This window comes from Puma concolor, chromosome D3 (genome assembly GCF_028749965.1).
Source record: "Puma concolor isolate L17-30 chromosome D3, mPumCon1.1.hap2, whole genome shotgun sequence".
Classification (NCBI taxonomy): domain Eukaryota; kingdom Metazoa; phylum Chordata; class Mammalia; order Carnivora; family Felidae; genus Puma; species Puma concolor.
The window spans coordinates 17,409,291-17,429,966 of record NC_141678.1 but is presented as its reverse complement, the minus strand read 5'-3'; the positions used below and the strand labels follow the sequence as shown (position 1 = coordinate 17,429,966).

Genomic DNA, 20,676 nt, shown 5'->3' with positions numbered 1-20,676 from the left:
CATAGACTCAACTCCCAGATGCCACTTGGAAGGAACAATGGGAGTTGGGTGGGTAACCGCCCCGGGCCCCCTCGCCCCTGCGACAGGAGAAGTGAAATGTCGGGCCGTGTGGATGCCAGGTTCCCTCACTTTCCCCAGAGGGATTCAGCCTCAGTCACTCTCAGCGGTGGCGGACTGGAGCACCCCTTTGGCTTCTTCCCTTCCCCGTCTCTCTTCCCCACTCAGGGAAGGAAAGGAGTCAGTATGCCCTCCGCCTCGGAAATAAACTACTTACCAATGATTAGTGTGTGTGTCAGCTACTTGGAATATATTGTGATTCATTCAAGCTTTTCCTTGTCGGTAGGCCTATGAGATATTTCCAGTTTTCCTCCCTCATAAATAAGTAATGCTACGATGAACCTCCTATAGGTAGATCTTTGTCCAGATTCCTGGAAAGCAATACAGGACCGCTCAATAATGATGAGACGCAGTTACGATCACACCCATTTTGCGGATGAGGCAGCCACGGCTCAGAGAGACGAAGGGACTGGTCCAAGCACACGGCTTGCGAGACAAGAGCAGGGATTCAAGGGCAAGACTGTCGAAATCTCAATGTTGTGATGCAGTGGCCCACACCGTGTGGACCCCCTGAACAGCTAGAGCCCCTTACCCACTCCGCCTCTCAGCTGAATCCCAGCCTCGATGGAAGGATCCTTCCCGAGCTTGGGGACGTGGAAAACCGTCCCTCAAACACTGCTTCTCCAGGTAGTTTACTCAAAGTTCAACTCCTTTCATCAAACTTCCTTCTCATCCTTCTTGCTCCAGGACCAGCCCCTTGGCAAGTGAAAGAAGTTACAAAACAGCCCAAGAAATACCATTATAAATGACGACCTTGTGGTCACGGTCTTTAGGAATCTAGAATTTTATTAACCCAACTAACCCCGGGGAAGAACTTCACACCCCTACATGGTGTTCCGTGGACCCCCTCTGGGACACACCCGTCCCCTCACCCGTGTCCAGAATATAATGACACCATTGCGTCCGTGATGGACCCTCGGTGTCGTTCTCCCCAGTGCCTGGCCCACCCTGTGCAAAGGTGTGACGGGTACTTCAGTCAGCACATACAGAGTTGCTCTGGGGGCCAAAAAAGTGGGATTATCGTGTCCAAGACTCTGCACATCTGTGTGTGCGCCCACAGGGGAAACCTTGCTCCGGCCTCCTAAAACCCAAGCATGTGCTGCCTTCCGCACACTCACCCGGCCGCCAGGAGGAGCCCCAGAGCCCCCACACTTCCTCCCTTCCGGTCCGAGGACAGGGACTCACCCGCCACCACCCGGCATCCACAGCTCACCATCCGTGTCCATTATCATTCACCTTTCCCCAAATTCAAGAAAAATAAACGAGAAGGCAAAGTGCCATTAGCTTAATGGCCTTTAACACCCAGCCATCTGCCATGATGTAATTAAATAAAAAAATCAAAAGGAGCATATGGGGCCCATTAAAAATAAATATTAAAATTTCGTTTCCCCGGGTAAATGACTCCAGTGCCTCCTGTTCCACGGGCAAACTTTATGGCCACCTTCACTTGTTGCAGAGAAATCAGGCTGCGCCACAGTGAAGAGAAACCACCAGGGAGGAGCCACAGGAAGGGGTCAGACCGAGGGTCGGACATTTCTGGTTTGAACCTGCCCCAGCTACACGGCGGCTGGGATCTTCGGCAAGTGGCTTCTCCGAGACTCAGTTTCCTCATCTGCAAAATACGACCGATCTCCCCCCGCTGGCTAGAAAGGTCTGAGGGTTATATGAGCTAACGTGTGTAAAATACACAGCACCACAATAATAGCACATGCTAGTATGTACTAAGCACCTACTGTGTGTCAGGCACTGTTCGAGACACAATTTGTTTCATCCTTATAACCTAAAAGAGAGGTCTCCTTTGTTAGCCCCCGATTACAGATGAGAAAACGGAGGTTTAGGAAGGTTAAGGCACCTGTGGTGAGGTCACACAGCCAGAGAGCAGCGGAACAAAGTTCACACCCGGGCAGTCCGGCTCCAGAGCCTGCATTCTGCGGAGACCCATAACGGTTGTTCAACAGATGGTGATACTCTACCCCCCAACTCTGGCCAGCTCAACAAACCATCCGCCACCCCTTCTCACAACAATCCATTTGCCCAGACTTCGTCTCAGAAAAGGATGAAGGTTCAGTGACTTGGCTGTGGTGCATCTTGACCACCCAAGGTCGGCGTGAAGGACACATTTGGGGGGGGCCCGTCTAGTGAGTGGCCTCTACCCCCTGCTCATGGAGGCAGCCCCAGGGGCCATGTTTGTACCGCACAACGTGCCCACGGGCACTGCTGGTGACCACAGGGGAACTCAGATATAAAACTGATCCATCAATACATCCTCCCCCCGCCCCGGAACATGGAGTTGGGATTTGAAACATGACTATCTCTGCCCGTCACTTAGACTAGAAGCCGTCATCACATGGCCAAAGAAAGAGCAAAGAGAGGAAAACAGATGAGCACAGAGACCGAGGCAGAGGAGCTGAGAAAGTCTGGAGTTCCTGACCCACGGAGGGCCAAGGGCCGGCCTCCCAGGGTCAAACGTCTCTGAATGAGACTGAGATGTCACTGAATGACAAAACCTGAGCACTTTTCTTACTACGGTGCTGGGTATACAGCAGGGACTCAATAAGAGCTGAAGGTAGTCTTCAAAGGGCAACCATACAAAACTAAATATACTCCTACCATCTTACCCTACGATCCAACAATCATGCTCTTGGAATCTACCCAAAGGAGTTGAACCCTTAGGTCCACACAAAAACCTGCACACAGCGGCTTACAGCAGCTTTGCTCATTAATTGCCCAAACACGGAATCAACCAAGATGTCCTCCCGGGGGTAAATGGAGAAATAAACTGTAGTACACGTGGACAACGGAGTATTATTTGGTGCTACAAATCGAGCTACCAAGCCATGAAAAAACACGGAGGAACCTTATGCGCAGATTACTCAAGTGAAAGATGCCAGCCTGAAGAGGCTATATTCTGCAGGATTCCAGCTACAGGACATTCTGGAAAAGGCAAGACTACAGAGACAGTAAAAAGATGACTGGCTGCCAAGGGTTGGGGTGGGGGAAGGATGGAGAGGGGGAGCACAGGATTTTCAGGGCAGGGGAATATCCTGCATGATACCGTAATGGTGGAGACACGTCACCGTAAATGTGCCCAGACTCAAAGCATGTCCACCACCAGGAGGGAACCCACATGTCAACGATGGACTTCGGGTGATAATGACGTGTCGGCGTAGGTCCGCCAACGCCCCCGCTCTGGCGCGGACGCTGACGGTGGGGGTGGCTGTGCGGGGGCGGGGAGGGGGGTTTATGGGAAATCCCTCGACTTTCCGCTCCATTTTGCTGTGAACCTAAAACTGCTTTAAAAAGTCTATTAAAAACGGGGGTCGCGGTCATACACCTGAAAAGGCGGGACCCAGAAGAGCAGATGTCAACGAGCCATTAAAACTCCGGGGTTGGGGGGGGCGCCTGGGTGGCGCAGTCGGTTAAGCGTCCGACTTCAGCCAGGTCACGATCTCGCGGTCCGTGAGTTCGAGCCCCGCGTCGGGCTCTGGGCTGACGGCTCAGAGCCTGGACCCTGTTTCGGATTCTGTGTCTCCCTCTCTCTGCCCCTCCCCCGTTCATGCTCTGTCTCTCTCTGTCCCAAAAATAAATGAATGTTGAAAAACTCCGGGGTTGGGGGACCGAGCTGAGCTGCAGGAAGGGACGGAGTTGGGGAGGAGGGGTAAGAGGTGAAATGACAGCTCTTCTCCTCCAATGGTTTGATGAAAGGAGCCTGATCCCCTGGCCTCCCCATCAGACAGACAGCTGGCAGGCCCTCTCGGAGCCCAGATCACTTTCCTCCCCAAGAGGGACTTCTAAAGAAAGGCCCTAAATTCCTATCATTAAGCCATCTGGAGTCATCCTTCTCCTCCAGGAGATGCTCTGTCGCAGGTCAATTAGTGCACATTTGCATAGAGTTCCTTAATAGGTTGCTAATTGTCTGGGGGAGATAATGGATGGCTCTGGTGGTTCTGGGCAGAATGTTTACCCACAGGGGCAGACCTACAGGGGGTATCAGAGAATAGGGAGAAAGAAGGAGAGCAGGGGAAAGGAGGGGAGGGGAGGGAAGGGAAGGCATGGAGGGAACAGAGTGAACCCTTACTGACTCACATGCAGCGAAGGAGAAGTGTTATTTTGTGAACCCTTGGGTTCAGGTGTGTGTGTGCATACTGGATCCTAGCGGCAAGTGCCTTTCTCGCTGTAGGTTCGTTGGAATTACTGGAAAGCCCCAGTGATGGAGAAAAGCATGGGAGGGGGGCAACTTTGGACACGGTGGGTGCAGAAGGACCCACTGGGAAGGCGGCATTGGAGCACGGAACTGAAAAAAACCAGAAAGGGGGCAGCCACGGGAAGATCTGGGGCAAGACGGTCACAGGCAGAGAGGACACGGTGCAAGGCAGGAGGTCGTACAGGGCCCAGCACATCCCAGAAGGGGGAGGGAGGCAGGGGCTAGGGAGTGTGTGGACCCCACCCCACAGGGGCCTTTCTGAATTACACTGTCACCCACGCCTGTTTCACCCGCTGGACCAGCGAGGAGGTGGAGGAGGAGGCCTCTAAGGACCCTCCTGTCCCAGGGGGCTACGGCCAATGACCCAGTGGCTCTCCAAGGCTGAGCCACAGTCAAGGAGTGTTTGTTGACTAGCAGAGCTGAGAGCAGGCCGAGGTCCTGGCCCTTAGCGGGGATCGGTCGGTGGTGGCTCTAGAATTTCCTTCTAGGTGGGGCTCAGGGGAAAACTCTGACCAGAAGGGCAGGCTCAGGGCTTGACCTGACACCATACAGGATGGCAATCACTTGGATGAGGTGAGAACATTCGTCACTATCAGAGGTTGGCAAACTCTGACCTTGGCCAAACTGGCTCCTGGCCTGTTTTTGTCAGCCCTAGAGTGAAGAATGGCTTTTATATTTTAAAGGGTCACAAAGAGGAAGAAAGACAAGCAGCAGCAGCCAGCATGCGACCCCCAAAGTCTATTAATATTTACGGTCTAGCTCCTTACAGAAAGGTCTGTCAACCTTGATCTTTATCGGCAATGGAGGCTGACGGTGGAGATCACAGGGGAGAAAGGCTCAGGCCCGTCCCCAAAGCTCGAAGAGGAGGTGACAATGGGTTGGAAGGAAGTCTGGAGATCCTCGGCCTAGCAAACAGTCTCCTTTTCCAGAAGGGGAAACTGAGGCCCAAAGAAATTCAAATGAAATGACCCCCATCCGTGTGCAATGCCTCCCGTGGCCCTGAACCCAAGTGAAGGTTCTAGAAGTTGCAGCTCGTACTATTACTACTATTGTTATTATGTTCCCATAGTAGAGGTCAAAGGATCCTCAGAACCAGTTACTGCTAGTCTGACAGTTTACAGATGAGGAACCAGAGGCTCAGAGAGGTTGAAGGGTGGCCCCGGGGTCACACAGCCAGGCGAGGGCCACACCGGTTCCCAGCCCACACCTGCTGGCCTGCAGCTCTCTTCCCCATGCACACACCTCTCTCCCTGCTGCCCCCTCCCCACCCCCATCCCCACCATCAGCCAATCGACACTTGCTGGCTCCACACTGGCCAAGGCAGAATTAAACTCTAATTTAGGAACCTTGACGGCTTCCGTTAGCAACTCTTCCCGAGAGGAATTTTTCACCAGGGTTTCCCCTGCAAGAACCCTGGCTCTCACCCCCAAATCCTCCAGCCCAGTCTTTCTTCCCAAGCCAGTGTGTGTGTGTGTGTGTGTGTGTGTGTGTGTGTGTGTGTGTGCGCACGCACATGTCAGTGTGTGCATGCCTGTGGCTGTGCAGGTGCATATGTGTGTGTGTATGTCTGTAATAGGTGTGTATATATATGTGTGTAGGTGTGTGTATGTTTGTAAGTCTGTGTCTCTGTATGTATGTATGTGTGTATGTGCATGCAGGCGTGTATGTAGATGTGTCTGTGTGTCTGTGTGTCCGTGGGGGGGTGGTCTCTGAGCCCCCAGCCCCAAGTTCTCTTCCCTCGCAGAGCACCTACCCCCTAGTCCTCAGAGCAGAATTAAAATGGGGGCTCACAGTCCATCAGAGCTGGAGGAAAGACCCTTCACAATCCCCAGGCCACTTTCCTCATTGACAGATAGGGAAACTGAGGCCCAAAGGGGGCGGTGGAGTCAACCAGTGACTCTTCCCAGACCCAGGCCTCCTGAACCCCGGCCATGAGCCTTGACGCCCTCCCTGGGAAAGAAGGAAAATGGACAAATTACTACTTACTGTGCACCTACTGTGTGCCGGGCCCTCCCAACGACCCCGTGTCACTGAGCCTCCCCAGTGGCTATCTGGCAGGCTGGCTTTCTTCTCACTTTACAGATGAGCCATCAAGGTGGGGGAGGGGGTCAGTCAACCGGCCAGAAAGCAGAGGGGTGAGTGGCACAGTAAGACTCGACCCCGGGCCTGTCCAACTCCAGAACCTTAGTCATATCATCCACGTGTCAGTGCCTCTGACTACAGGACCATCCTCTGACCTCTGCAGGCCGGAGTGTCCAGAAGGCTTTTCTCTGCAGAGTCTGCTCAGCAAGCTGGTGCCCCCTCAGCTGGGAATGAGGGCAATGAGCCCCTTCTAGAAGCCACAGGGGTCCTCAGACCCCGGTGGTATCTTCACCATGTCCTTCAGTGACCCAAGGACACTGCTGGCATCCAACAGAGAGACGTCCCCTCCCACGAGGGTAACTGCTGCCAGAAACTGACGAGTACTTCAGCCCCCTGGTTCACCCTCTGGATACCATCCAGAGGCGGCATGGGAGCACACACATCACCAGAGACGCACGCGTGCATGAACACGTACGTCCCCACGCCCGTCACCTGCCCTCACGGCACACGCACATATGCACACACCCCTATTTCTCCATCCCCATTCACGGCACATGGCAGGGACGCTTCAACCCAACTCACGGACGAGAGACAGCAGACACTAGAGACCTGCCCAAACACGTTGCGGGTTGCAGCTAAAGCCGGAAACCAAAGCTTCTCATCCTGACCAAACCTGGTTTCTTATCCCCTGGGATTGCCAAAAGAACAGAGGAGTGGACCAGAACACCACCCCTGGACCCCTCGGACTCCAGATTTACAGAGTGTAGTCTCTGGTTCCGGAGCTCAATTCTAAGATTTTACCCCAGTGCTCTGTCGTAAGATGGACTGTAACGTTCCCTGCCAGGATCCCCCGCGCCCCCTGCACCTGACATCCTGTGCTGGGATACCAGGGTCGGCTTCAACGTTGGTAGGTTCTCAGATTCTGAAATTCCCTTCTGAGCCCCAAAGACCCCAATCTCCTCCTCCCGTGCCAAGGTTGAAATTCTCCCCGGGAGACAGCCATGCCTCGCTGCCTTCCAGTGACCAGGATGAAAGATGTGCGCATGAATTATACATTTCCAGGCATCTCTAAATTGCTCGGCGATTACAGAACACCAAAGGTCAGCTTGCCTGGGGCAAGAATGTTCCCTTCGGCAGAGAAAAACAGCTGGATGGAAACTCACCAATGTACATAAAGACATTACCTCTTGCAGAGTAGGTGTAGGAGTGATTGTGTGTGTGTGTGTGTGTGTGTGTGTGTGTGTGTGTGTGTGTGTCATTTTGCCTGTCTTCTCTTTCTCCACTACTGGCCGTGGTTTAAAGAAACAGACGGAGGGTGCAGGAGTTTTGAGGTCACCGAGACTTGACTTGGTATCTTGGCTCTATCACGAGCTCTGAGAAGGGGAGGAAGCCACTTATGACTCTTAAGCTGTAGGCTCCTCATCCATAAACTGGGATGAGAATGGTGGATCCCCGCGGCATGGACCGTTTGAAGGATTCTTCCAAGTAACGCATGTAAAATGCTTAGGCCAGGGCCAGGCACACCGCTGGATCTCAACAGGATCGCAACTACTGTTAACTTCGCGTTTGAATCAACATAGGCAGCCAAGGCTCGCCGGAGGGTGCATGGGTTCTGGAACATACTGGAGTCACTGAAACCCTCCTTGTCAGTTCATAACTCAAGACCACGGCAGGGCAGGCCCCTCTCTGAACCTCCGTCTTCCCAATCTATAAAATGCACAACTATGCCACTTCTCAGGGTCCCCCATGGGCATCTGGCACCAGAAGACGAGCCTCACTATTGTCATTATTCTTCCAGCTAGTTAGCATACAGTGTTAACATTAGTTTCAGGTGTGTGATACAGTGATTCGACAATTCCATACAATTCCATACATCCCGCAGCCAGCGCTCTTCAGGCCAAGTGCACGCCTTCACCCCCGGCCCCTATTATTACCCTCAGCTGCCAGAGAACGGCAGGCAAGGAGCAGGGCGAGGCGCACCTGGGGCGCAGAAGTTAGAACCGGAGGCGGCTCCTGCTGTCAACTTATTCGTGATTCTTCTAAAGGAGAGACCTCACCAGTCTCAACATTAATAGGCTGTTGCTGTCATGATGTCTTTAAATTTAGACAAACACCCCCCCCAAACACGCATCCACCCACGCACCCCCAGGAATAAATCTTCCCTGGGGAGGAGGGAGGAAGGTCTGTCTCCTTACATCCTGGGAGGGAGAAGGAGGCAGGGGAGCTGGCTGTGTGCTCAAGGCTGCAGCATCAGCCAGGCGGCCGGGAGGGGGGGGGGGGCAGGGAAGCTCCTCTCCTCCCTGCCCAGAGCGCTGGACAGCACGTCAGGGCACTCAGGCGCTCAGCCCTGGGGGCTCAGGGGCAAGGCTAGCACACTCAGCGAATAAAGCTGATGACCACTGAAGCCCGTGGGTTCGAATCTGGACACCGGAAGACAGGCGTGGTGTCCTGGATGAAATGGGCAGCCTGTCTGAGCTGGGGTTTCCTTGCCTGTAAATGACGTGGTCACAGGGCCCTTTCCCTGGGTGTGCTACCTGTGGGGTCCCGTGGGGGACCCCGCACTTGGTTTCATGCTCTGCTGCCGAGGTCTTGGAATTCGTAACAATTACCGAGCAGGGAAGCATTTGCACTTTGCATGAGGCCCTGCAAATGACAGGGCTGCTCCCGGGGGGGGGGGGGGGGGCTGTGAAGGTTGGAGGGAGCTCGTGTCTGAAACTCCTAGCCTGGTGCAGGCACGAGGTAAAGATTCATGTCTGTCTCTCGTTCCCTTTCCTATTCCTGCTCCAACCTGTCAAGCTCGTTCTATGACTGTGTGTCCCAAGGCAAGTGGTTTACCCTCTCTGTGCCTTCAGTTTCTCCCCTGGAAAGCACAAAAACAAAGACTGCCCAAAATGTCTTCTGGCTCCTCCTTACTGATGACCGCCCCCCCACCCCCATTCAAACTACAATTCACTCACTCATTCCTTCAACAAGCACTCACTGCGTGCCAGCCACCTGCCAAGCCAAGATGTGCCCCGCAGTCCTGACCCGAACCCGGGGATCCCTCTAAGGTGAGAGTCTATCCTGCAAAAAGTTCACAGATGCATCATCTCCAGGGGAAAACTTCTCCTTCATCACCTCAAACCACCTCTGCTCTGATCCACGGGAGCCCGATAGTCTCCCCCAGACCCCTGTGGCGGGGCGGAGGGTGGTTTTATTTCTCCATTCGGCAAACATTTATTGCATATCTATTGCGTGCCAGGTGCTGTGGACCCACCCCTGAAGAGGCGGCCTCTGCCGTCAGGAAGAGGACAGACGACCTTATTTTTTAGCTTTTAAAGTCTTGGAGGGTGGGGGGAGGGGGGGAAACAGGCGAGGCACAGAGGGATTTTGAGGGGTGACGGATGCCTGTATATCTCCGTTCTGCAGGTGGTTCCACGGCCGAGTACACTTGTTGAAACGTATTCACTGGGTGAATTTTACTGTAGGTAAATTATACTCAAAAACCTGCTTTTTTCCTGCTATGCCGGCCGAGCGACGAAGGAAGGGATGCTTCCAAGAAAACCAACACCTGCTCTCTTCTCATCCCCGGCTCCTGGGTGCTCACCTGGAGGGAGGGGGTGGCTGGGGGGGGGGGCCGGGACAGCTCCCATGAGCACCTGGGTCCCCTCGTGACCCTCCTCTCCTGGCCTGCTGGGCTCCAAGAGCAGGAACAGTCAGGGTTATTTTTGCTCTGAGAAGGAGCAGCCATAGGGTACTTTCTCCCCAGGCCGCTGCCACCCCCTGCTGGGTTTACATAGAAAACACATTTGCCCAGGGGTTTGTTTCTGCATTTGCTCCGCGGACCGGATCCTATGAAACGTGGGGAGGTCTGATTATCTGGCTGGAAGCCGCTGATGGGTGAGGGCAGGCTGAAGGAGGGTGGTTCAGGCACGTGCTTCCTCCGGGTCCCACGGAGCCCTGGGGTCTCTGCGCAGGGGTGACAGGAGTGCTCACCGCGCTCACTGGTGCCCGCCCCTGCGCTTCTCAACCTTGGCGTTACTGACATCCGGGGCTGGGATGATTCGCCGTTGAGGGGGGCTACCCGTGCACTGCAGGATATTTACAAGCACCCTGGCAGACTTCTGCCTACGAGCACCCCCTCCATCAGTCATGACAATCAAAACGGTCTCCTGGGGGCGCCCGGGTGGCTCAGTCGGTCAAGCGTCCAACTTCAGCTCCGGCCATGAACTCACAGTTCGTGGGTTTCAGCCCCGCGTCGGGCTCTCTGCTGTCGGTGCGGAGCCTGCTTCGGATCCTCTGTGCCCCCTGTCTCTCTGCCCTTTCCCCACTCGCTCGCTCTCTCTCTCGCAAAAATAAAAATAAACTTAAAAAATGTCTCCACTGTCAAATGTCTCCAGGCAACGATTCACACACGCAAGCCCAGCTCAGTATCCCTCTACCTTCCAAGAGCCACCTGAAGACAGAATTGACTCTATCTTTCTCACCTCTGTATCCCTGACTCTTTCCACAGTGCCCGACGCATTGGTATTTTATCATGTTTGTTTATTTTGGAGAGAGAGACAGGGTGCCAGTGGGGGAGGGGCAGAGAGAGAAGGAGACACAGAATCCGAAGCAGGCTCCAGGCTCTGAGCCATCAGCACAGAGCCTGACGCGGGGCTTGAACTCACGAACCGCGAGATCATGACCTGAGCCGAAGTCGGACGCTTAACTGACTGAACCCCCCAGGCGCCCCTCGACACAGTCGCGTTTTAGAGGCTCAAAGCCATCAGCGGGATGGGCTGACCGTGGCAGAAAGAGTGACGTTGATAGTCCCCAGCTGCCTTGGTTTGGAGGACGCTGTCCGGTAATCAGACTCCAGCCACCGCGTGTGGATTTGAACCTTGTGCCAGGCTGTTCCCACATTACCGCACCCAGCCCCAGGACGGAGGTCTGTGACAGTCTCCATTTTACAGGTATGGAAACTGAGGCACTCAGCTAGCGGCTGGTAGAGCCAGGGTTTGAGCCTAGACATGTCTGACACCAGAGCCCAACGTCTTAATTATCCAACTCCACTTAAGGCAGCTGCAGCCTTCATTGTTTTTTTTAAGGACAAGACGGGGAATAAATAGTGACAAAGATTCTCTGCTTAGCGAAGCTCTACTCAGCCTTCCCTGAACTTGTCTTCAAGTGGGCATCTCTGCATTGTCCAATTTTAGCAAGAATCCGGTCAAGTGAGTTGAGCAGAATCCCCAGCCCCCATACCTGATCACCTTCAATGCCGGGGCCCCCCCCCCCCGACCCCATCCCCCAGGTAACATCTGATCACCTGACCCGCCTTCAGCACGAATCCTGTTGGGTCAGGTTAGCCAGAATCCTGCCTTGTTCCCGATGTTTCCTAGTCTTCTATCCACTGACCACCCCCCCGCCCCGACCCTGGGCTCAGCTGTACGTCCCCGCTCGCCCTGCCGTGTTCGGGGTGGGGCTGTGCCATCCCTCGGTCTCTCTGCCCCTTGTTACCACGGTCTTGAATTAAATCTGCTTTTATCCCTCCAACTCAGCTCAGTGGTCAAAACGCAGAGACCCTCCCAAGATGAATACGGTCAGGAGCGTGGACTTGGGTGTAAGACAGACCAGCATCCGAACGCCGCTTGGCCACTTACCAGCTCTGTGAGCTGGGGCGAGAGACCAAGCCTTGATTTCGTCATCTGTAAAATGGGGACAATGACAATAATGCAGCCCAGGGTTTCTGTAATGATTAAATGAGACAATGCTGTAAAGGGCCTTTCTGGAAAGGCCTGGAAAACAGGTCTGGAAAGGTCTGGAAAACAGCCTGTGCACAATAAATATTGGTGGGATGGGTGTGCAAATAGGCTTAGGGGAGAATGGCCCCAGCTAAGGTGGAAACCAGAGATAGAGGGGAGTTTGCATCAGATCAACCAACAGGGCAAGCGTGTTCAAATCCCAGACAGTCCCCACCACACACACACACACACACACACACACACACACACAGTGAGCCAGCAGCCAGCTACTCCTCAATGGCCTCCTGCCCATTTGGCCGCATCAAATGAAGGTCCGCTGTGTGTGCTGACCAATGACAGGCTGCCGCGTTGGGTAAGAGGCCCCTCGGGCCCCTCTGAATCGGCGTCAGAAGCCAGCTGACCCCCTGGAAACTACATCGCCTAATTCAGCATCCCCTGGCCCCTTCCAAACAGACACACCGAACACAGGCGACTCTGACCTGGTCTCAGCTGAAACCGCTCTTCTGGGAACCACGGAGAGGCCCCACCGTCCCTCCCAAGCCTGACCAAGGGCCAGGACAAAGGGGGCGGGGGGTCCAGGCCATCCGTCATAGAAGGTTCCGTTTCTCCTCGTTAATTCAAGAGCATCCACGGCTCCTGCTGAGCAGCTGAAGAGCTCTCTGGAACCTCTTTTCAACTGAAAACAGTAATTTGCAAGAGCTCACAATGCAAGCAGCAGACGGGATGCACAGTTGAACCACAGCCACAGCGGCCTTTCTCATAGCCCGCAGCCTGTGGCGCGGCTGAGGCTGGGCAGCTGCCACGGGCCACCGGGAGGGTCCGCGGACAGGAGGAGGGCACATGCTGACAGCTCCCTGGAACCAGCTGGGGTTTTTAATGTGAAGGGGCGACAAGCCTATCGCGTCTGGAATATTTTCCAAATAAGAAATAACCCAACTAGGGGGCTTAATACAACAGAAACGTATCTTCTCATAGACCTGGGGGCCAGAAGTCCACAATCAAGCTGTCGGAAGGGCTGGTTCCTTCCGGAGGTTCTGAGGGAGCATCCGTTCCGTGCCTGTCTCCTAACTTCTGGTGGGTTCTGGCAATCTCTGGCGTTCGTGGGCTCACAGACGCATCAATCGAATGTCTCTGTCTCCACCTTCACGTGTGTTCCCTCTGGGTGTCTGTGTCTGTTTTCTCATAAGGGCACCGGTCACTGGGTTGGGACCCACCCGATTCCGGTAGGACTGCACCTCAACTCATGACACCTATTTCCACAAAAGGCTCAATTCTGAGGTTCCTGATGGATGTGAATTTGTGTGTGTGGGGGGGTAATCACTTCTGCCACTTGCTGCTAGACAAGTGACTTAGCCTCTCTGATCCTGTTTCCTCATCTTTAAATAGAAATAATTTTAAGACTGTTGGGATGACTAGGTGCCATAATGCACCACTAGCAAGTGGTCATGAGCAAAGACCGCAGCCAGATGACCTCTGCCACCGACTTGCTGTGTGGCGTCGGGCAGGGTGCCTAACCTCTCTGGTCATCCGTTCCCCTATCTGTAAAATGAGGAGATTAACAGAGATCATGGTCCTCCTCCCCCTCCCACTGTCCCAAACTCTTAAAGGTGCCTCAAGGCACCACAGGAGTCCATGGGACGTCTTAGGATTTTTAAAACCCTAGAAATTACACACTAATCCTCAACAGTGGTACAACTCTGTGTTTGGGGGCTGGAATTGGATTAACTCAGTGCTATAGACCATCCCTCCTCAAGACAAGCAGAATTTCTCGAGAATTATTAGTGTCTCTGACGGATTTGTTTTTTTTTTTTAATTTAGTGGGAAAAAATCTTAAAATCATAGAGTTTGTTTAAGGAACAAAAATCCTGGGGTGCCTGGTTGAGCGTCCAACTCTTGATCTTGGCTTAGGTCATGATCTCACGGTTCATGAGATCAAGCCCCGTGTAAGGCTCCACACTGACAACACAGAGCCTGCTTGGGATTCTCCCTCTCTCTCTCTCTCTCTCGCTCTCTCTGCCCCTCCCGTCCATATGCTCCTCTCGGTCACTCTCAAAATAAATAAGTAAACTTAAAAAAAAAAAAAAAGAGGGGCGCCTGGGTGGCGCAGTCGGTTAAGCGTCCGACTTCAGCCAGGTCACGATCTCGCGGTCCGTGAGTTCGAGCCCCGCATCAGGCTCTGGGCTGATGGCTCAGAGCCTGGAGCCTGTTTCCGATTCTGTGTCTCCCTCTCTCTCTGCCCCTCCCCCGTTCATGCTCTGTCTCTCTCTGTCCCAAAAATAAATAAACGTTGAAAAAAAAAATAATAAAAAAAAAAAAAAAAAAAAAAAAAAGAAAGAAAGAAAGAAAAATCTTTCCAGTCACAAAAGGGAAAATAATACAAAGACCATTCTCGGGGCTGGAGAGGTTTGGGCTCCACAGGGTTGGTGCAGATCAGCTCATTTAAATTTTTTTTTTTTTAATGTTTACTTATTTTTGAGACAGAGAGAGACAGAGCATGAATGGGGGAGGGGCAGAGAGAGAGGGAGACACAGCATCGGAAGCAGGCTCCAGGCTCTGAGCCATCAGCCCACAGCCTGACGCGGTGCTCGAACTCACGATCCGTGAGATCGTGACCTGAGCTGAAGTCGGACGCTCAACCGACTGAGCCACCCAGGCGCCCCAGATCAGCTCATTTAAATGACAACAACACCTCTCAGTTATGGACTGCTCACTCAACGCCAGACATTATTTTCACCACCGTCCACCTCGCCTCTCATTTACCCACAAAACAACCCTAGGAGGTAGGTGTTAGTACCTTCGTTTTACAGTTGAGGAAACGAAGGCCCAGAGAGGGGCGGTGAGTTGCCCAAGGGCACACGGCTGGTTAGGGGCTAGCTGGAGATCTGAATTCAGGTCTGAAACCCTCAAACAAGCTGTTCGATTGTTAAACTGTGAAATCTCACTTCACTGTAAGCCCTAGAACAGAGAACGGCGACGTGAGCCGTATGCATCACCTAAGATGTTCAAGCAGCCACATGACAAAGGGAAAAACAGGTGAAACTAGTCTTAATCATGTACTTTAACCCAAAAATCTAAAATATTGTCATTGCAACATGAAATAAACATAAACGTTGTGATTAACGACACCTTCTATATTCTTTGCTTCACACGAAGACCTCAGACTCTGGCGGGTGTCTTATACTGATGCGCATCTCAGATCACGCCATCCACACCTTGATGGCTTGGTAGACGCACGGAGCCGGCAGTCCCGTAGAGGAAGGTGTCGCTCGGCAGATCTGGCTGTTTGTGGATTTGCAGAGCCGGGAAAAACGCTCTAGACGCATCCCACTCCAAGTTAAGACGCGTCACGGCTGCCGCTCCACTGGCCTCCTTAGGTGGGAGGCGAGGGAACTGGCGAACTGTCTCTGGCATCCCAGCTCTCCAGGTACCAGGTGACTCACCCCATGCGCCCCCAACCTCCAGCTCTCCTGCGTTCCTCACCCCAACCCTGTGGTCGGTCCCGGGCCGCTCAGCTGAGGGCCCGCCGGGGGGCTGACTGAGCCCAGCCCGCTCTGGGGCCAATCTGGGCTCACGTGGTCTTAGCCCGGGGACCCCAGGGATCCGACCGAAGGAGCTTCTGGTGGCCAGCGCGACTGGCACGGTGGCCTGTGCCCAGCTTTGAACCCAGCTCAGCTGCTCCTACCCGGCAGAGCTTGCCCCCGCCCTGTCCTGGAAGACTGGGGTCCTCATAAACCTCCTCCTTCACAGGCTTGACGGGAGGGCCCGATCAACAGCCGTGAGGATCGCCTTCATCTCTCGAACATTTACGTCAAACGCTGAGCGTGTGCCAGAGATGTGCTATTTTTATTCCATTTTACAGATGGGGAAACCAAGACTCTGGGAGATGAGATCACTTGCCCAGCATTGCACGGCCAGCAGATGATGGATTCTGTGACAACAGACCCTTGTTCACAGGGAAGTGGTGGGGATTAAAGAAGTTAGTAAATTAAATGAAATCATTCAGAAGAGTGCTGTGTATCTAGCGTGCTCAGCGGATTTTGCTCCCGTCACCATCACCCCATCCCCATTCCCATCATCCCCATCATCCCCATCCCCATCATCCCCATCATCCTCGTCACTGCCATTGTTTCATTCATCACGGTCACCATCACCACTGACGTTATTCCCGTCAGCCTCATTCTCGCCTTCTGCCTCCCCACAGGTGCTGTGACCGCAAAGCAACACGGGGCACAGAGTGGCAGGGCTCACCTGGAGAAAGTAATGAAGTGACTTAAATCCAATCAATAACACACAAAAACAAAGGTCAGGCTGAACGATGGTTCTGGTCTGGGACACACACACACACACACACACACACACACACACACACACGCCCTACACCCAGGACATCCGGTTTGGCCAAAGAACACTGCCAGCACACAGCGTTGAGCACGCCTCGGGGGAGAGACAAATAAGCCAGCCGCCACGGGTCCCGTGTCATTTATTCTTCCCTTCCCAGTACAAGAAGGCTCGAGGAGCCCAGCCTCCATCTTTGGGCTTCTCGGCCACCCATGGGCGAAGCTGCCAAGTGAAATAACCTCCCTCGGGTCCTTAATGGTCTGCTCAGCAGAGGGGGCCTTGTTTGGGGGGTTCTAGTTATTTATTGTTACCAGTGTTGCCAACCAAGTTTATATAAAGTCGCTGCAGGTCAAGCTCTGGGCAGAACCAAAGACGCCCTGCCCTCTCTGGCTGACTTTGCTCTCAGCCAGGGAGGTGCCCACTCGTGTCTCCTTCCTCCCTCTATCCCTGACCCTGCAGAATTTGCCAGGCCAGTGGCCTACCCCCCACAACACGCTGTTCTTCTAATGAGCTCTTTAAAGCCAGTGACACCGTGGTCATCATGGATTCGCATGCAGGTATTTGCGCGTCAGCAAGGCCTTCCTGAACTTCAAGGCTCTGGGTGGGGAGGGGCTGGAAGGAGCAAATCGTGGAATTGAAGAGACGGGAAAGGATTTTAGCAGTGCTCACATTATTATGCCAAGCCTCCCACTCCTAGTTTCGCACTGGCCTTTCAAGGTCAGCATTGCTGGTGAGGACCTGTGGACAACCCCAGCTGCACAATTTGGGGCTCTCAGCAGAGCTAGGGGAGTTCCCTAGAACATCAGACCTGGGCCATTTAGGCCACAAATTTTATTGAGCACGTACTACATGCTAGGAAATACGTGAGTAATGACAGGAGAGAACGCTATGAAGCCCCAGTTCCGTGGGTCTTACGTGACAGGGGACTAGACGCTTGATTTCATTAGCTCAATATTCCACTGAATGTCAGAACCATCTCGATTTTAAACTAGCATTTACTGAGCCCGGTTCCTGTGTTCAGTGCTTACTTAAGTTACACAGGGTAATGAACTGCAACAACCCCATGAGTCAGGTACTGCTCCTGTTATCCCCATTTGACAGATGAGAAAACTGAGGCACAGCGAGGTTGACAGACTCGCCCCAACTCATTCGTTCAGAAGCTGGGAGAAACGGGACTCACACCTGGAAGCCTAAAGCTACAGAAGCACACGGAGGGACATTCAACCCAGTCTTGGGATGAGAAATCAGGCTGTGACCCGAGACGTGCAGAGCAGTGACTAGAGAAGGAGGCGGGGACAGAAGGAAAGGAGCGAAGGAGATACTGGCCCAGGGAGGGTAAGTAACTCGCACGAGGGCTCCAGGTCAAAAGTGGCAGAACAGGAGGAGCAGGCCCCAAGGCTTCGGCCTCCAGTCCCATGTTTTCGGCTCCCTTTTTACACCCTTGACCTCGTGAGCCCTGCTCTCTAACCAGCTAAGCTAAACCAGGGCTCAGCAAGGGCCCAAAATAGCTACAGCTCCCAGGCAAAATTAGTGCCGAGTCAATCTTGCCCCATTCATCACTCTGACTCCAACCTTGTTATTTTCAGGCCACACGGCACTGGGAACGAGGGGGAGAGAGGGGGAGAGAGGGGCGGGGAGGGAGGGAGCGGGGGGGGGGTGCTCCTTCAATCCTACTGCGCTGCTAGGTCTCTAACGGAAAACCCGTCACTTCTTTGTCTCAGAAAGGCGTCAGGACACTCTGACTGCCATCCCAGCATCCTTTTACCCCTCGCTCCCTTCTTCCAGCATCAGTTCCCTACAGAATCCCCACCTCCTCCCCCCAGTGTGGTTTGAGTAGGGCTAACCCCAGATCCAGCTCCAAAAATGGGTCCTGACTGGCCCAAGCCAATCGACATAGCCCATCTCCCTTTCTCACTGCTGGCTGGTTTGGGAATGGGCAGGTAATCTAATTAGAACCAACAAGACTGGCTGGCAGAGGTCCTGGTCTCCAGTGGATGAGGGCATCCAGGAGAAGTGATCTCGGGTTCCTGGGAGTATTTTGCCACTATCGGAGAGCCAAGGACTAGGGAAAGGTAGAGATGCAGACAAGCCAAGATCTGATGGTCTCTGAGCCTGGATCAAGCCACACCTGAAGCAGGAAACATACTTGTGGATTTTAGTATCTGTGAGCCAAAATAAATTACTCTCTTGTTAGAAAGGCCATTCGAGTTGTGTTTTTGCCACTTTCTACATAAGGAAGTTTTACCTATGGCCGTAGCTGTTGCAGGATTTCCACACAGGATTTGTGAAAATCTGTGGTCTAGGCTGTGGGAAACAGAAATCTAAGACAGAATTACAGTTGAGAGGGAAGAGTTTTCTTTTTTTTTTTTTTTTTTGGTTTGTTTTTTTAAAGTTTATTTATTTATTTTGAGAGAGACAGAGAGAGAACGTGAGCAGGGAGGGGCAGAGAGGGAGGGACAGGGAGATAATCCCAAGCAGGCTGCACACTGTCAGCACAGAGCCCGATGCGGGCCTCGAACTCACCAACCATGAGATCGTGACCTGAGCCGAAACCAAGAGTCGGACGCTTAACCGACCGAGCCACTCAGGCGCCCCAAGAGCTTTCTGAAACAAAGATTTGGGATGATCAGGAATCCAAGAGGCAGAATGGGCTCCGCAGAGATTTTAAATGCAGCCCATGGCTTCCTCGACAAGGAATAATTATAAGCATTTTTGTCTATTAAATGTCTGGCTCTTGCATTTTGTGCATTATCTAATCTGGTCGTTCTTATGTCTGGAGGCAGGGGTGAACATTCCCATTTACAGACAAGCAAACTGAGACCCAGAGAGATGTGGCATACCCAAGGCACAGGGTGAGTAGACCGTGGCACTAGGCTTGGAACCCAGAGGGCTCTGACAGGGACACCCCCCTCCCCACATCACAGTCTCCCTGACAGCAGGTGCATGGGCAGCTCCTGTTACCCTCCAGTGGATGAGATTTAACGTCTGGGCCTGTGAACGAATGACAAAGTGTGAATTTCACCAGGACCATATTCTCCACTTAACCTTGGCAGGATCCCAAGGGCAATAAACACTCCCCCAGAATGGCAGAGGGCTTTGCTGAAGCTAACAGATGACTTTGCTTAGGAGTAAGAACCCTAACAGAATTGCAATGCAGGAATATCCTGGGTGTTGGTTCCCGCTAACAGCCACAAGATTCATGAGATGTCCCCATCATGGTAATACCAAGGTCAGGGTCATTCAGTGGGAACGCCAGAGGCCTCTGAAGCAGGTGCCATGATGAGCCCCTTGTACCAATGAGGAAGTTGAGGCTCAGAGAGGTGAAGTCACTGACGCAATATTACAGGGCTAGTGTAGGATTCAAACAAAGGTGACTTTTTAGGACTCCAGTGTTTTGCAAGGCGTGGACCTGACCTTGGCATGACAGAAGATTCCAACATTAACTGATACTCAATCGCCAAGTGAGAAAGTTATCCCTTTTTAATTTTCTTTCAGTGTCTCTGATGACATCTTGGGAAAGTCTTGGGACGCCCAGATGGCTCAGTCAGTTAAGCGTCCAATTCTTGATTTCAGCTCAGGTCATGATCTCACAGTTGGGACAGAACCCTGTATCGAGCTCCTCGCTGACGGTACAGGGCCCGCTTGGGTTTCTCTCTTTCTCTTTCTCTCTCTCTCTCCCCCTCCCCCACCTCCTGCTCTAGTTCGTCCCACCCCCAAAATAAATAAACTTAAAAAAAGAAAAAAGAGAGTCTCCCTTTGGTGCTAATAGTTCTTTAACGCATCCCCAAAACTTGCCAATCTGCCATGAAGACAGAGAAAAGCGTCAGGGGCGTGGCCCCTGGCTGGTGACAGTATCTGGCTAGAGCTGATCAACTTGGTTTTCCTTTCGTAAGTGTTTATCATGAGCAAAAATCTCAAAGGGAGTGTGCTAAGTTTGGAAGAAATCACCAGACTCAGCTGAACCCAAACTTATGTCTTACCAACTCAGCAAAATGGGGGAGGGGGCCAACACAGAAAGAATGAGTCCCGAGTGAAAAGCAGAGTGTCCCCCGCCCCCTTCTCCATTTGTACCCACGTCCCACCTGCTCTAAACCACCAGGTCAGATGATGCTCTCCTGGGCTGGGAGGGAGGGACCCTCGCACCTCCTTGTCTCATAATCCCGGTTACCAGCGCAGCACAGCGATAGGGAATGGAACTTCTGGAAAGAAAGC

General features: G+C 53.1%; 1 protein-coding gene across 8 annotated transcripts in view; it reads right to left on the bottom strand.

Moving 5' to 3' along the window:
- WSCD2 (WSC domain sialate O sulfotransferase 2) overlaps window positions 1-20,676 on the bottom strand; it is a 117,353-nt gene that overhangs the window by 61,345 nt on the left and 35,332 nt on the right. For 2 of the 8 annotated variants that reach the window (XM_086681872.1, XM_086681871.1), the window contains exon 2: window positions 275-428. The exons of 5 other annotated variants lie outside the window; for them this stretch is intronic. The gene's annotated coding sequence lies outside the window, so the exon portion shown is untranslated. Of the gene's footprint in view, window positions 1-274; window positions 429-12,605; window positions 12,847-20,676 lie in introns of those variants that run through there. One more of the 8 variants, XM_086681874.1, reaches the window with a different exon arrangement.